General features: G+C 41.3%; 1 protein-coding gene across 3 annotated transcripts in view; it reads left to right on the top strand.

The window, feature by feature from the left end:
• Positions 1 to 4344: 4344 nt before the first annotated feature.
• SLC6A1 (solute carrier family 6 member 1) overlaps positions 4345 to 15880 on the top strand; it is a 528744-nt gene continuing 517208 nt past the window's right edge. Inside the window, exon 1 of one of the 3 annotated variants that reach the window (XM_069206662.1) lies at positions 4345 to 4496. The gene's annotated coding sequence lies outside the window, so the exon portion shown is untranslated. Of the gene's footprint in view, positions 4497 to 5067; positions 5754 to 15880 lie in introns of those variants that run through there. The other 2 variants (XM_069206663.1, XM_069206664.1) reach the window with 2 other exon arrangements.

Genomic DNA, 15880 nt, shown 5'->3' with positions numbered 1-15880 from the left:
TGAGTGTGTGCCCCGTCCCCTACAAGAGGCGTCCCTGTGAGGACTGGGTGCGGCTTGTGGGGCTACCGGTGAGACCCGCTCGCTAACTGCCCTTAGCGCCTGCTCTGTGGAAAAAAACAAGGGCTCCAAGATCATCATTATATATGCGGTATATGCTGCAATTAGTACATTCTGGTGTTTTCACTTGATCTTTTCCAGTCCAGCCTCACTGTAACCACTGGAGCAGGCAAAATTTGGGGGAAGATCTGTCTATGGCTGCCAGGTCTAGCACATGTTCCCCCCCCCAGCTGAAAGTAGGGAGTTCTACCCAACCCGTTAGGAGCTCTCTTCACTAAGGCAGGGGAGACCATTAGCATTTGTGTGGTCTGACCCGGACGGTTTTAAACCATAAAATCCATTCTCTGTAAGGGAAATGGACAACCTCAACGGTTTGGGATTTTCACCTCTCATCTGCAGGAGCCATCTTAGGGGCCTGTGGTCTGTCTGAAACAGGAAACGAGTCCCAAACAGGTTTAGTAACACCTTCTTCAGTGCCCAGACAACAACAAACGTTTCTCCTTCAATGGCACTCCACCTCTGCTCCCGTGGAAGTAACCTACTACTTATGATGGCTACTGGTTGGTCTAGGTCCTCATCATTCAGCTGTGTTAATATTGCCCCAAGCCATGCTCTGAGGTATCTGTCTGCATGATAAATTGCTTGGAGAAGTCAGGTTCCTTGACTACAGGTACTGTGCACATGGCTTCTTTGTGGGTGTCAAAGGGGTTTTGGCATGCATTTGTCCAGATTACCAATCTGGGCTGCTTCTTCAAAGTCAGCTCAGGTAAGGGGGCTACAATGGTGCCATAACCCTTAACAAATCTTTACTGATGGCCAGTGAGGCCTTGGAAAGCTCTCACTTCTGTTTGGGTTTTTGATGGTTGTCAGGCCATGATGGTTCCATCTTGGCTTGGAGATGCACCATGCCTCCACCTACTAGGTATCCCAAATACACCATGAAACCCTGCCCAACCTGGCACTAACCGGCCTTGATTGTCAGGCCTGCCTGTTGCAGAGTCTGAAGCACTTTGTGGAGGTGGTGCAGTTGTTTCTTCTAGCTGAAACTATAAACAGCAATGTCATCTAGGTAGGTGCCACTAAAGGCCTCCTTACCAACCAGGACCTTGTTAACCAACCTTTGGAAGGTAGCAGGTACATTTTTCAATCCAAAGGACATCAACTGAAACTGAAAGTGGCCATCTGGGGTTGAAAACGTTGACCTCTCCTTAGCTCTCTTAGTCCTGGCAATCTGCCAGTACCCTGATGTCAAATGTCAAAGGTACTGAGCAATTTGGCAGCACCTAGCTTGTCAATGAGTTCCTCAGTTTGAGGGATGGAGTACGGATCAGTCCTGGTGACTGAGTAAGGTCCTCTGTAGTCCATACAGAACTGGAGTTCTGTGATGGTACTGGGTGGGGCAGTCTTTGGTACCAACACCACAGGGCTGGACCAGTGACTATTAGAGAGCTCAATCACCCCTAATGCGAACATCTTGGAGACTTCCTCCTTGATGCTGGTTCTCACCCTGTCTGACAGATTATAATTTTTGTTCTGTACAGGGGGACTATCTCCTTAGTCAATATTATGGATGCACAGATCTGTGAGTCCACGGGTGAGTGAGAAAAGTGAGGCAAACAGTCCCAGCAACTGGTAACAGTCAACCTGCTGTTCTGGGGTCGGGGTGGTAGAGAGGTTGACACCCTCCACTGACCCATCATGTTCTTGTGCAGAGATGAGGTCAGGGAGAGTTTTACTCTCCTCTACCACTCTCTCATCTGTCACAAGGAGTATGCTCACTACAGACCCCTAAAAGTGAGGCTTGAGTCTGTTGGTGTGGATTACCTGTAGGGGATTTCTAGGGTCTGGAGATCCACCAGGTAGATGGTATTCCCCTTTGGCTACTTCATATCATATGGGCCAGTCCAGTGGTCCTGGAGAGCCAATGAACAGTTAAGGGGCTACTTAGGTGGATGGCGCAATCAGTGGTGCAAGTCCACTAGAAGCTTTTCATTTACAGGCCCAGGGCACATGTAGTACTACTCTACTAATATGCCAATTGGGTATGAGCCAATGTTACCATGATTTAGGGGGAAAATCATAAGCAGTTTAGCACTGGTTAGCAGTGGTAAAGTGCACAGAGTCCTAAAACCAGTATAAATGAGCTCAGAAAATGGAGAAGGCAGGCAAAAAGCTGGGGAGACCACACTAAGGCTGTCAGGTCTAACATATATCACGAAATAAAAAAAATAAAAAAAATCCACATTGTAAAAAATGGTCTGTGCAAGCACTTGTTTAAAATTATATATTGGAAGAGTAGCATTACTTTTCTGGTACCCTAGGGCCATTGGAATTTGATATAATTAGGACAGTGACAGCACCATTTTGTACCCGCATATGCCTCTCATAATAGCACTTACTGGCTGAAAGCATTTAAGACAGAATAACACCAGATTGTTTTCGCTCAAAGAATTTCCTAGTGAAAAACTAAACAGACACTTTGTGTGGAAAAATAAAAATAAATCACCTCTTGTTAATGAGAAAGGCATTATGCACCATGGAGTACATGTATTTTTGATGTGCTAAATTAGCGAAACAACACATTTATTCTTGTCACTGTAGAAACATACTTTTCACAAAATTTGCCATGACCCACTTCTGCACACTGTGTGCTCAGAACTGGTGGAATCCAAGAAACTAGTTGTGGTAAGGTGGTATTTTCAGAAGGATGCAGTGAAAAAAGTGGGAATAGAGCCACATTAGTAGCGACAAATCGGCATTTGGGGCTAAAGAATGGAGGAATCTCAAATAAAGATTGAGTTGGTGATATGCACAAGTAATCTAGCTGATTGTCCCTCTGCCACATTCATTGTCAAGAATAGAGAAGCAGCTGCTCCTTTCTTATCCTTTTTTGTGCTCTGTCATTTTCTTTCCATAACGGTTATAGACCTCTCCTCTCACTAATGGATTGTATCCCCAGGCTAACTAGCAATTTTATGTTCTGCGGGAAAGGTGGTTTAAGGGGACCATCACACAGGCAGTGGTGTAGCAAGGGTGCCATTAGCCCTAATGCAAGCACGAAAATGTCTCCTCTCCTTCAAAAATATATTAAAGGAGAGTCAAATGTGGGTTGTGGTGGGTCCCTCAAACCCCAAGGCGACAGTGTCACTGCACCCGTCGCACTAATGATATCTACAACCTTGGCCACAAATCTTTCACTTGCTTTTCGCCCACAAGAAAGAGGTGAAGACTGATGAAACGGTGTGCGAGTGTGCGCAAATTCTATAATGCGGTCGTAATACTCTGTGTCATAGAAACTACTCCAGCATAAAGAAAATGCACGACGCTTGTAGACACAAAGCCGTACAACAATGCGACACAATGTATACAAATTAAAAAACAAAAATCTTCGACTTTGGAAATAAATTAATTAGCCTGCCACTACAGTCAGCTGAAATGTAACGCTTGTGCTGATGCAACAGCATTAAAGTTCTAATAGACATCGCCTGGGTGACCTTAGATATTTAGAGTTGCAAAAGTAAAGATCCTGCTTGAAACGTGAACATCCTTACTTCGTCAACGTTGTCATTTCATTCAAAGAAAATAATACGGATGTAAAGGTTCCGACTCGTCCTAAATAGTGATGAAAACTTTAAAAAAGAGGGTTTTGTTAATTCTGTTTTTAAGAATGAGCGTATTGGTAGTAGGAATAGTAATTTTAGAGAACAGTAGACTTGTCCCTTTCCGTCCTTGGATCGGCAATAACATTAGCTGTACACAGCTGAACGCTTACGTTACCTATTAAGCTCCAGTAGTTGCACATGCCCCTTTTTATGTTTACGCGTTACACTGCCATTATGCCATTGTCAACACGCTCGAGGTTGGTTAAGGGCTTAAAGTGTGCACGGTAGATTTAAGTATTTGCCTGAGTTCAATGTGGATCGACGGAAATCCGAGTCTCTCGTTCCCCCAGCCATGCTTTCTCACTAGAATAATGATTCTCCTGCATAAAACGTCCTTTGTGTTTGACGGTTCAGAGGTAAGAATTAAGTTAGTGTGTCTTCCTTCCCCCGCCAGAGGTAGAATCCTCTTCCAGGTGTAAAGTTGAGACCAGGGTATGATGACAGACAGCTCTGAGAACAAGAGTAACCCATCACTTATATGTAGAGAGGAAGGGGAGGTTGTGGAGGGCGTGGCTTAGAGTAATGTCAACCGCTTGTGGCTTTTACCACGCCCCTTTCATGGAATCACTCTGCCTGAAAGGGAGGGCACTGCAAATGAGTGGGGCGGGGCTCTGCTCCGATCTCCGCCCTCGGGGGAAGAGTCTCGATCCCAGTTAGCAGGGAGTCCGTAGCAGCCCACCATCCTCGGCAGCTCTCCATGTTCAGCATCACTTCGGCGGGACTGCAGGACAGGCCGGATCTTGGGGTAGAGCGCGCACTGCTCTCCTGTCGACGCAGGTAAGTGTCAGAGGCTGTCAGGGGTTCCCCTTGTGAGTTGGTCAGGGGTTGTTAGTCCAACACCGGTCTGAACCGCCACAAATTCCTTCACCTCTCGCAGGCAAGCCGACATGCTATGTGTTAGGGGGAAGACACCTGTCGGCACAATCCACTTCGGGCAGCGGGGAGTACTGTCTGTCACCCCACGAAGAGTAGACAGCTCGTGTCCAATACTTAAAAACACGATGACGTTGTCCGAAATGTTGACACAAACAAAAGTTTTGATTGCCTTACAATAACATACGTTTCATGTCTGTGGCATTTTTTAACTATCCTTTCCCCAACATTGATACCGGTATCTGTTGATACGCTCAAGGGATAACTTCGAATGCACCACGTTTGTCGTAGAGAGCAAGAACTAACCATGGCGTGCACACGTATTCCTGTTTTATCATTGTGATATTCTGAAGATGGGTGTGGGTAGTTTAGTGGTGGGCTGGAAGGATCTATGTAGAAGTGGGTGGATTAGTAAATATGTGGTTTGGATGAATGGATGAACGGAGGGACGAAAGAACGAATGGATGAATGGATCAGTGTCTGTAGGTGTTTGTATAGGATGTGCTAAATAATAAGTGGCGTTAAATGGTTGAGTAGATAAATGAATGATAGTATATAGTGATCTATGTTTATACACGTAGATGATGAATGTGTTAGAGAATTGGGGCTCGGGTGGATGGATAGATTAATTTAGGGGTGATCTGCTGGAACGATAGGTGGGTGGATTGAGTTTTTTTGCTGGTAGATTACTTTGCCGATGTAGAGAATGGATGAATGGTAGGATGGTGACATGTTAGATGAGCAGGCAGCCTAGATACTGTGCATGTGGTTGCGTTGGATCTTAAAGCGGTTGGACACAGAAGAGGAGGGGCGATGACCAGAGAAGGAGAGGATGGGAAGGAGGGGTAGAAATTATGGGTAGATTAGTTTTGGTTGACTAGATCGGTATGTTGTTCAATGGGTAGATGTGTTTAAGGATGAGTAGATGCGTAGATGCGTGCATCAGTGTTTTGGCTGGTTAGAAGATAGATAAATGTGGGTGGGCGTACAGGTGGATATATCGATGGACAGACAACTCGAGGGATGGACGTGTACACCGAAATATGGCCATCTGATTGATTAATGCACATTTCGGGACTCTTGGAAATACATATTTACATATCAAAGGAGGCGTTAGTCAAGACAGCAGGTGGAAATTATGAAGATAGAGATTGAGCGAAGGTGAGACAAGCTGTGTTCTTTTCTTCTTTAAGGATGTTTTAACACTTTAAGAAACCTGTCTGAAAGGAAATTTGTATCTCAGAATATCAACCATTTTATGTTATGGATGTTTATATAGGCGCCTAATCCCCTTGGGATGGATCAAGAGCAGCGCGTGCAGGTGGAAGAACACAGCAAAATCAGATTTTATACAGCCAGAAAGAGGGCTATTGGATAATGCGCATCTGAACCTTCCCCTCTACTTCCTCCGTGAAAACTAGGCATTACATGAAATGAGCAAAGGGTAACACTGCCATATCCGCGGCAGAAGATTAAAAAAGCATTTAAATCATCCGATGAACTCAAATTCTACACTACAGTTAAATCAACAATAAGCAAATGACCTTTGGAAAAAAAAAACGCAGGAGCAGCTTGCAGTTCCATCCGTCTCTGTTAAGGGTACCTTTCAGGAATTATATGTGCAATTCAGGCAGATCCTGGTAGTTAGGCAGCAGCAGGCTTTGCTGCATACACAACAGTGAAGAGGCTATTACAAATCAGAGGGAAAACAAGACAAAGAAGTGCTACAAAGCCATGGCTTACAACTCTATTTGCAAAGCCAGCATATTACACGTTTCTTACAAAAAGCTAAAACGTATATATCAAGCTTGCTCTTACAAAGGCCATTACACCGTCAATGTATTTAAAACGCCTTTGATGTTGCAGATGTGCTTCAACTTCTAGAATTTCAGGATATTTTATATAAATGCTAACTTCTGTCATTTCTCTAGATTATTCAAGCAATGATTAAACCCTAATTGAATTAAATCCCACCTTTGTATTTTATTGAACCTCCGCCCAGGTGCAAAGATTAACAAATTGGGCAGGAAAGCCAAGTGAAATATTACAATAAAAAAAAAAAACTGCCTGAGAATCCCATATAAAGAGCAGGCCAAGTATATACAGCTATATTGACAACTATCTGCCATCGAGAAATCACAAACTTTTGAGCATTACGAGAAACTGAGGTCCACGCAGTATCAGTATGTACCTATTGATGATGAAGAGGACATAAATAATAATCAATACCAAAGTCATTGTTCCTGTGAGTATTGATCTTACACGAGGTAAAACACAACGACACCAAAGCATGAATCAGTTTCAATCTTCTAAGGTGTTGAACTGATGTGCAAACAGCAGTGTGTTTGTGGTTCTCTTCTTCTACTGAGCCTATAAACTCACCACATTAAAGTTAAAATGTATAACTATGTGCTTTAAAACAAGATCGAAAACCTAGCAAGAGTAGAGTAGGATACCTCATCTGGGTATTGATTTAAGAAGAGAGTAACTCACTCATGATGGTGAAATGCACATGAAATATATATGTAGGTTTCCTATGATTTTTTGGAGTCGTTCAGGTATTTCAATTTTGACAGCTAAAACCGTCTTGGAAGACTTATTTGGTTATGTGAAGATGAGCCGGGCAAATAGCTGACCACCTGTCATTTTCTTTGTTCACACCAACCTACGTGGTTTTAGGATGACGCTTGAAAGATGGCATTTTGATATTTAGAAGATGAATAATATTGTACATTATGAGGATGGCGGCTCCTCTGTCATAAATAGCTTGTACAAATGAGCATTCGGTGGTCACAGACACAATTACATTTTTACTTTTAAACTCCACTTAAAGTACCTAATGATTGCAAATCAACAATGTTTGAATAATGACATGCTCAAGGCAGTGTTTTCTAAAGGAAAAACTGTCAAATCTGTGTCAGTCTAGATGATAATGTTTTGAATTGTTTTTGTCCAACCAGCCACTGTTTATGTTATGTACACATGTAAAAGTCGAGGATGCTAAGCAGATTCATGACACTCATACATATTCCAGTTCACCAGCTACAGACATACACGTTTTTGGACGTCTGCAGAACTGTTATGGAGAAAATACATCTTGATTTTAGATGTGTATTTGATTTTGTTATTGTTCACTATTGCCGATTGGTTTCAGTTTTTCAGAATTTTCCTTGTATTTTGCATGAGACACATTTCAAATTGCAAAAAAATAATAATCTGGAATTCTTAAGAAACATTGTGTATTATCAACTGGGATCTCCGGCATGGTATGACTGATATATAAACCCTTTAAAGAGCCAGTAAATGTGCATTCTCGATAGAAAAAAAATTCAAGTCTTACAATGAGTAGGGAAGACACATTGTTCACTGTGGCATAAAAAGATCATCGCTACATTGAGAGCTGAGGCAAATTATGCGGTACCACATCAGGGCTTTCTGGTCACTAGATTTGATGATTACCTCGAGGGTAAATGCTAATGTACGAGGGCGATACACTCCAAATAAAGGCCATTCATGACATCTTTCCTGCGATGAAACCATTCTCAAGGGCAATGAAAGGTCATTCAAGGATATGCTACATGTTTTGGAATTCACCTAGTGATTTTCTTTCACAACTGTGAACACCTGAGTGCTGTCTTACAATTAAATATTAGCTGTTGTGCCATGTTGTTCAAATAAAACACCCAATACATAAAGTTCATAATGGGAAATATACATCTTGAACACGTTCTAATAATGATAATTTAATATTATAACAACATTAGCAGTACGTACCATAGTTAAATATGCAAATGCTTGTTTTTGAACAAAACATAAAAGCAGGCAAGATTTGATTTTAAAATAAAAACCCACACCCCTGGAAAACTGGATATATAAATTAAAAATACCTTAGTATATATTTTTGACATTTATTTCAATTACTCAACCCATTCTTGTAGATTTAATGTTCCCGCTACCTCCAGTTTTTCTATAGAAAGAGTCTCCAGTGTCACCTTAAAAAGCATCTCATGGATTTTTGGTTCTGGCGCTCTAAATCACGTTTCATAAAACACTGCTGAAATATCAGTTATCACCTGCTGAAGATCATAGAGCAATATATTTTATGAATCACACAAAGCACATTACACAGCCCTCAATACCCCTTCACGGTAACCCAATTTGAAAAGGTCATGTATTGGAAAATAAGAAATCCAATTATCTTCCCCACTGCTACTTCACCACCAAAAATCACCAATAACAAGGATCTACAATGTCCCCTTGTTTCGTTTTAACTGGTTGGCATTGGGGGCCTTTTGTGACATAATTAACTGGATAAGCTCTTTAATAATGCCCGTAGCTTAGTAAATGAAAAAAAAAACATGGAAATGAAGGCATATGTAGACACACTAATTCTGTAGGGGCTCATCCGCTTCTCTCTCATGAACAAAAAAAGGCAGGCCACAGCACACCTTCAACTGCTCATCCCAAGGGAATTTTCTCATTACCTCGATGAGACAAAATCATTTTTCTCAGCGAAATTGGAGAAAATTGCTTTGTGCAAAAAAATGGAAGGCCGATTGTGATTGAATAGCTTGGACATTCTCCTTCGAACTGAAGACGTGGAGATGAAGTGGATTAGACAATGTAGGCCACTGAAGTGCTGTCTCTAAGAGATAAGGCCTTTGTCTCTCATCAAGAAGAGGGACATGTCCTCGCCCGGCAGTTGTGTGACAGGATGCCTGGCAGTCACCTGTTTATCACACAACATGAAGCATTCATCGTCAACACACCTCCCTGGAGAAGAAAACCACTGCCACTGTCTGACATGTAGGCGATCTGACGTGCCTCCATTTTAGACAATACAATTTCCTGTTCCTTTTCAAAGAAATTACTTTTTTTCCAACGTTTTAAACTTTTAGCTGCAAGCTGCTGTATCCAAGATTGAACGCCCCTTTGCCATGATTCAGAAAATGTTATTATTGTACTTTGAATACTGTGTGAACACACACATCCTTGCTCCATTCAATAGTTATAGGTCCTGCATAGTGTGTAATGGCAGTCTATTGGAATATATATGTACGTCTACAGCACTGTTTGTGAATCGCCATGGTTGTTTAGAGTGCAAACGCTTCTAAATACAATTATTATAAAAGGCAAAACCTATTGAAGTCTGCTTTGCTACTAAATATATTATAATGAATGCTGGCCACATCTATCCAAGCATGCCAATTGTGAATATGCAAATTCAGAATACTGCAAATCTGATGCAGTTATTGCTATTGAATACTCAAGCATATACAATACAATGTGGATCACCCGTAAAATGTACATATGCAGACGTCTAAGCTCGTACACAATGTTCAGAAAATAAAAAAAAATACTGGGAACCAGCATTTTACAGACCCATCCCAAACTAAGCTTCATTAAAACGCTCATTAAATGTCAAAGAGAATAGTAAAATATTTGGCGAATGGGTGATAAGGAGATAAGTGAAAATGTTTATATTGGTACTCGCTCAGGCACATACTGATTATAGGACACAAACAAGTGTTTGTCCAAAAACGTGTTGTTCACTGCAATCAATGTTTTAACTTTTGCTGGAAGTCACTATCAAAATTCTCCCCAGGAAGAATATATTGATTACATTTAAACACTGAAGGTGGATACGTTTTCTTGTTGGTGGAAAGAAGACGTCATTTCCTGTTGAAGACAGTTAGCAAAATTAAAGCTACACGTTGTGCTTCGAGATTACCATCTAGTTAGAGTTGAAAATGAATATAAGGGTCAATGGATTTTATTTTTGGAAATCTACAGGTCGCCTTTAGACACTCCAAGAGGGTTAAACCCCTATAACTCACAGCTGGACCAAATCAATATATATTCATGTTTAATTCCCCACCATAGACCGGTAGGTCCATTTGCATGAATATCGCTGCAGTACGTGTAACAATCAGGTTGTGAATTGAGTCTCCAAGGTTCAAAATGTTGTTCTTTGACTTGCACATGGGTAGGTTCAGATACGTTTCTTTTCTGATTTCATATTTTAATGCTGCACAACTATTTTACCCGCATGGGATGGTATATTATAATTTTAACATTACAACAAACAAACATCTACGTAGCATTTCGCTTTTTTATGGTGAATATTTATGGAAATCATGTAAACTAGAGCTAAGCTCCATGAGCTATTAAATAGTGAAGTCAAATCGGGATTTCACCACTTCCATGAGGGCTGCGCATTAGGGTCAATAAAATACATTGAATTTGATTGGAGATAAGTTGCAAATGTATTTATTGGTCATTCTAAAAGCCCGATTGATTTTACCACTTATTGACTCGACTAGCTAGCCGGACTGTTAACTGCTCTCTAATACGCTGATCAGAGCGTACGATTAGAGCACTCGTATCTTGCTAGCTCGAGCGCCATTATGAGCTGTCCAAATGCTGAAAACAGTGAAAGTGACATTCAGCTCAGGCTTGACTGGCAAGGCCTGAGCTCGAAATAAGGTACAAACCGAAGTGGCGTTCCTATTCCACTAGATTCGAATGCATCTGGCAATAGGTGAGATTACAGTGACTGCTTTCATTTGTAGCGATTTTGGCGTTGACAGGAATGGATGATTGCTGTGCCCTTCACAAACGTGCAGCGAGCCCATCATATGACCACCACATTATCCATGAATAAATATGCACAGCGTTTTCCAACAGCTGTGCATGGTGTCTAATGTGTGGAGTTTTCCCAAAACTATAACTGTTGTGAAGCCGTTTGAATCTAGATTGCAAAAATGGTTGCCATTTACTTTTTATCTACGATTATTGCAAACTTTGACTTCAACTCCAAGTCATCCGTCTAATAATTTGGTCAGGGTGTAGGGAAAACAATACATTTTTACCATGGCTTATATAGATAACCTCTGTTCAAAACGACAACCTTGGCTTGCTCTACAGTCAGATAGATCATATTACAACAGCAAATATTTCCAAATCTATTTTTGCCCCACAATTTAACATGAAAATCTATGTCACCTGTTTCAAATGGAAATGTATAGTTAACATTCAATATACATCTTTTCCTATGCCAGAACATATAATAATTCGGGCCTGTAAAATGTTTTTTCAGGATTTTGGTCATTATTGCAAATAGCTGCTTTATTTCATTTCACGCAAACTGTTTTTACAGGACTACACACATATTAAACAATCAGTAGAGTTCACAGATTAGCCTTGGGTCCACTTCAAGCCAGGTGTTCTTTTCTTGGGGAGGGGAAGGGTCTTAAATCTTTGAGAATGGATACAGAAGTCGATTCTCTTCTCGGTTTTTAAATATGCGACGTATAGGCGCAGTTGTAATTTACATTTTCTTTCCCGTTCTGCCACGGACGTCAGGCTTAACCTAAACAGACAGACACCCCAGGCCTCAGAGGAAAGTCAAGCACTATCAAACTGTGGCAATTTCTTGCTTTTGCAATTTGAACTGCCCAATTTATGTGCCAGTCGACACATGATTTTAATTTTGGATTCATGTGCCGCGATTATGAAGTGCATTTTTAATTAATGTATGATGGTGTTATATTTAAATAACGTTGAATAGATAATTAAAATACCTAGCTGTGATTAATCCATCGAGGAGCATGGTCGACTCCACATAGAGTAGATAAGCTCAAAACTTACATTCTTCTTTCTCCTCCTCTAAGGGTGCTAAATTATTATATTATTCAAAATTGAAAATATTCTTCCAAGGTTGTTTTTTTGGCTCTTCGGCAGCTTTTGTCTTTTCGTTTGGCAGAGATTGAAGTGTTTGTCATTTGCTTTCTTGTGTGACCGCTAAATTGTGTTAACGGACCTAACAATAAAAAAAAGGAAGAGAAAGAAAGTGATGAAGAAATACAAACATACGAGGGAAAGGAAGAAAGGTAGAAAGGAGGGAACAGAACACATTAGACATGTCAAATAATCTTTCTTGAATTGATTTGAACTGAAGTGAAAGATGGGGTGATGAAGAAAGAGAGAGAGAGGGCAGCGAGGGAGAGAGTGAAGGGGAGAAACAGCAAGAGATAAGGAGAGAGGGAGAGTGGTACAGAGGGAATACAGATTTAAAAGTGAGGAGGCGTGTACTAATGATACAAACAGATGAAAGACATCTACAGAGGGATAGACAAGGAGGGAATGGCGGGAAGAAAAAGAGAATGATGCAGGAGAAGGGGAGTAGAGGGGACAAGATAGTATGAAAGGGAAGCTTAGAGACATTAAGACACAGAGAAGGTGCGAGAGAATGAGAAAGCATGGGCATGACAGAGTGAAAGGAAGTTACTGACTCTTTAATCATGAATTCCACAGCTAGATGAGTGACACTACAGAGTATACACATATAAGCACTTAGGGCCAGATGTAAGAACACATTTTCCCATAGACACAGAATGGGTAAAACTCTTTGATACATCTGGCCCTTAGTGCCAGATGTGCAAATGGCGAGTCACAATCCCTAATGTACAACAGTGTCTTTAACACTGTTTGCAATTTGTAAATGGGTTGAAAGGGACAGGCCTCATCAATATTCATGAGGCAGGTTGACATTTGTGACTGATTGTGAATAGCTACAATCACAGGGATGGTGGACTGCTTGGGTCAGCAGACCAGTATGTCTATGATTGCTTTTTCAATAAAGCAATTTTTTTTGTAATGCAGCTCATTTTCCTTAAAGGAAAATAGGATGCATTTCAAAAATAAAAATTAAAATGTTTACACTTCCATTGGAAGAGGAAGGGCATGGCTTACCACCAACTTGAGGTTGGTGGTAACTTGAAACTTGAAGTTGGTGGTAACAGTGAATGTTTCACGACCACATTCCCAGGTGCAAAATATTTCAACAAACCAGTGCAATTTGCTATTAGGAAGGGGTGCCCTTGGCACGCCACTTCCTAATAGCGACTCACAAACCCTATTTTGCGAGTCGGTAATAGGTTACCAACTAGAAAAGTAAGGTTGGTTCATGGCATAAGGCCATTTAGCGGTCTCAACTGACAAATTACACTAACTAGCTTTGTACATCTGTCCCATAGAGAAGTGGTGTGGGTAACTGAGCCTCACACTGAAATGCCATGGGACTGCTGTGCGACCAAGAGCTTGGACCTGTAGCAAAGAAAGAGTAGCAAGCTCACTTGGACTGGAGGAGGGTTCTTCCGTCCTTTAGTTCTACACTCCCTCAGGACTGGCTTTACACTGCCGGTCCTCATGGCAATTCCAGTCAATTTTTTAAGTGTGAGAATCTCTAATTTGTAATTTGAAGGCCTAGTACAGTTTAAGGCAGTAGGTGGTAGCCAGTCCCCACACACCACCCATGACTAGATGCTGTCATTTACAATGCACATCCTTCTCCGTTCTTCTCACTCATAGTAGTGAAGCAGTAGAGCAGGTGGGAGAAGGGTTTGAGGGGGTTCAGGGTCATGACACCATATAAAATAGATTGTATTCATGTTAAAATTAATCACTCATAATGTTTTGCTGTAGTAGTTAAAGCCATAAATCAAACCCTGATTTCCTGGAATACTTTCTTTCTTTAGTACACACCTGCTCCTCCATTTTACACTGTATCCCCTTCCTAATCTGTGCATATTTGCATTTACGGAGGTGTACAAGGGTGCTTTGTAGCTAATCTACCCTTTTGCCACGCAGTGCCTGAAAGCGCTCTTTTATATGAACCTGCCTGGTTGAAATGCTATAGCTGTTGGCGAGTGGAGCCTAATGTGACAGTCTTGGACCGTAGCACAGTGGGGTCAGTTGAGTTGAGGTTGTGTAATGTCTAGGACTTCCAACATAGAGTAGATCCAGGAACATGGAGCTCACCCAAACCAAATTACTTATCCACAATTTCTCGGATCTGATAGTTATAACAAGTCTTTATAGGAAAAAGTAGACACTTAAAGATCAGCTGCAAAAAAGATGGAATTAAATAAGTGGAGGATTCCATTTATAAGGCATCATGAGCAATCACATCACACAAATCCCCACCGTATCTTCAACCTTTGTTTCTAATCCAGCTTATCTGCCAGTGCAGCACTATTCCTCACACACACAAAGCCGGTCTGGGGAACCATAAGCAGTCCCAGCCAAAATGCGTGACCAAACCTGCTCTCTTAATATCCTTGTGCTATCTTTCTCACTCATTTTCTCTCTCTCCTTCTATCCTCTTTCTCTTCTCCCTCTTTGTTCTACTTCCCCCTTCCTTCCTCACTTTCTTTCTCTCTTGAACTTGAAGGCTTACACAGGAGAGGTACTGGAGCTTGAGACTTGGCACTCTGCAACTCAAAAAACAACTCCTATTGCTGTCAATTCATTCATTTTCCTTATCCAAGGAAGAAGTACTTTACTGAACACACTGCAAGTACCATAGTCAATTTTACAAATACATAGAAAATGGGCGAAGGAAATTTTTATGGTGACACCCTCTAAGGGCCTCACAACTAACATGGGTCCAAAACTAATGAAAGGTCCTATAAATCAGAAAACCCCGAAATGTACTGTGCTGCCAGTGCACTGGTGGTATCTATAGTGGTCTGCTAAATGCATAATCATGACGTTAAAACACAATGCAATCATTATTAAAACATTTGAGAGTGGTACTACCTTTCAATAGTAAATGAAGTAATTCATTATTCATACTGTTTTTAGCAACAGAGAGGTTTTAATACTCAGTATAGCATGTGCATGTTTCTTCTGCTTTTACTCTTGCTGTAAAATAGCTACTCAACTAAAGCATAAGCACCAGTGTACTCAAAATCTGAATAAAAGTCTCCAAGGTCATGAATTCAAGAACCCATGAACCATAGGCCAGTAAATCTGTAATGCTGAGGTGGTTCCTACGTAGAGCTGTGCCGAACTCATGGCAACCCACCAGTTCCAAAGCAAACTTTTGTGGTGCCTCCTCCATCTGGGGGCACCACAGTATGAAAAATCTAAAGATTTTGAAAGCATCAGTGCTTTATGGCACATGCCTTTAGATAAGCAAGTATGCTGCAGTACTGCCTTTGAGATGGCCGTATCCACTCAGCTTTTAGTTTCATTTTTTCTTTCAATCAAAGCACTCTGTGACATAGCATTTTGTTTTTAAATTTAGTTATCCCAACCACAAGTTGACCTCATGCTCCGTGTGGTTCTAGCTGCTTCACATGCACTAAACAGTTCCTGTATCACTGGCACGGGTCCTAGCCTCCTTACTTCTGAACTTTGGTATGTTCCCCCTCTCCCCACACACTGCCTGGGGGAATTGGAGAGGCACATTCCGGTGCTCCCAATAATTGAGTCTTAGATAG

Source organism: Pleurodeles waltl, chromosome 9 (genome assembly GCF_031143425.1).
Source record: "Pleurodeles waltl isolate 20211129_DDA chromosome 9, aPleWal1.hap1.20221129, whole genome shotgun sequence".
In the NCBI taxonomy this organism is placed as follows: Eukaryota; Metazoa; Chordata; class Amphibia; order Caudata; family Salamandridae; genus Pleurodeles; species Pleurodeles waltl.
This window is presented reverse-complemented; position numbering and strand designations above follow the sequence as displayed.